The sequence below is a fragment of the Heteronotia binoei genome, chromosome 11 (genome assembly GCF_032191835.1).
Source record: "Heteronotia binoei isolate CCM8104 ecotype False Entrance Well chromosome 11, APGP_CSIRO_Hbin_v1, whole genome shotgun sequence".
Taxonomy (NCBI): domain Eukaryota; kingdom Metazoa; phylum Chordata; class Lepidosauria; order Squamata; family Gekkonidae; genus Heteronotia; species Heteronotia binoei.
The window spans coordinates 12,037,126-12,038,893 of record NC_083233.1 but is presented as its reverse complement, the minus strand read 5'-3'; the positions used below and the strand labels follow the sequence as shown (position 1 = coordinate 12,038,893).

General features: G+C 49.7%; 1 non-coding gene across 1 annotated transcript; it reads left to right on the top strand.

Annotated features, from left to right (window-relative positions):
* Positions 1–1,431: 1,431 nt before the first annotated feature.
* TRNAT-GGU (transfer RNA threonine (anticodon GGU)) lies at positions 1,432–1,503 on the top strand. Its single transcript has one exon. It is a non-coding gene; the product is annotated as a tRNA-Thr (tRNA).
* The last annotated feature ends 265 nt before the right edge of the window (positions 1,504–1,768 follow it).

Sequence of the window (1,768 nt, the reverse complement as noted above, 5' to 3'; positions counted from 1 at the left end):
AGGGAGGGGGGAGGGAAGGGAAGAGAGGGAGGGAGAGAGAGAGAGGGAGGGAAGGGAGGGAAAGAGGGAGGGAGAGAGAGGGAAGGGGAAGGAAGGGAGAGAGTGAGAAAGGGAAGGGAAGAGAGGGAGGGAGGGTGAGGGGAGGGAGAGAGGGAGGGAGGAAGGGAAGGGGAGAGAGGGAGGGAGGGGAGGGAAGGGAGAGAGTGAGGGAGGGAGAGGGAAGGGGAGGGAAGGGAGAGAGTTAGGGAGGAAGGGAAGGGGAGAGAGGGAAGGAGAGAGAGGGAGGGAGAGAGGGAGGGAGGGAGAGAGAGGGGGGAGGGAAGGGAGGGAAAGAGGGAGGGAGAGGGAGGGGGAGGGGAGGGAGGAAGGGAAGGGGAGAGAGGGAGGGAGGGGAAGGGAGGGTAGGGAAGGGAGAGAGTGAGGGAGGGAGGAAGGGAAGGGAAGAGAGGGAGGGAGAGAGAGGGAGGGGGAGGGAAGGGAGAGAGGGAGGGAGGAAGGGAAGGGAAGAGAGGGAGGGAAAAAGGGAAGGGAGGGAGAGAGGGAGGGAGGTAGATGAGGGAAGGAAGACTTGGTATGAAAGCAACTTTAACTTTAAAGTGGACAAGCTGCTGGCTGGCTTGACTTGGAGAAGTGATCTAAAGAGACAAATGCCTTCTCCAAGCCAGCCAACGGAGCAGTGTGGGCTTAGAGAGCCACACAATATGCGTGGAATAACCGTAAGTTGCTACTGATCCACAGTTTGGCCACCCCTGCTCTAGGCTCGTTCTGCATTCAGCAGGGGGTTGGACTAGATGGCCTGTATGGCCCCTTCCAACTCTACGATTCTATAATGTTACCTGAGCTAAAGTTTTGGGACCTATCCTTTGTTCAGGGTCTTCTCTCCATCCACTTCCCACAGTTGCTTGCACTTTTCCCAGAGGAGCAATTGAAATAGATGGATCCTGTCCTTTCAGAACTTTGTTAAGATATGCTCAAAATGTATTTTCAGAGGTATTAAATTAATGTGACTATAGTGAAGCTTCACATTTCAGAACTGTGTCCTTGAAATCAATGGAATTACCCCCAAGGCAAATTGTTCATTAATTAGGGACTGACTCATCCAATTCATTGAAAGGCAATTTTAGGGCTTCTTTTATAGCGGAGGAAATCAAAAACACTATCTGATTGAACAAGGGAAATGTGACCACAAATGAATCTCGGATTAGACTTTTCAGGCTAAGTAAATGTACATACTTCCACCTGCAGGATCAGGCCAAAAGTTGTTGTTTCGTAACAGTATAAACATAAATGGGGAGGGACGGTGGCTCAGTGGTAGAGCATCTGCTTGATAAGCAGAAGGTCCCAGGTTCAATCCCCGGCATCTCCAACTAAAGAGGGTCCAGGCAAATAAGTGTGAAAAACCTCAGCTGGAGACCCTGGAGAGCCATGAATGGGGCTGTGGCTCAGTGGTAGAGCATCTGCTTGGTAAGCAGAAGGTCCCAGGTTCAATCCCTGGCATCTCCAACTAAAGAGGGTCCAGGCAAATAGGCATGAAAGACCTCAGCTTGAGACCCTGGAGAGTTGCTGCCAGTCTGAGTAGACAATACTCATAATTCAGCATGAGGCAGCTTTGTATGTTCATAAAACAATATTTATAGATAAATGTAAATATTTTAATCCCCGTTTTAGTTCTTAAATCGGTTTACATACTAAGACACAAACAATACAACTTTCAATAAAACTGAACAACCCAGCAGTTCCCTAATCAACAGTGCTACCTTCTCTAGGT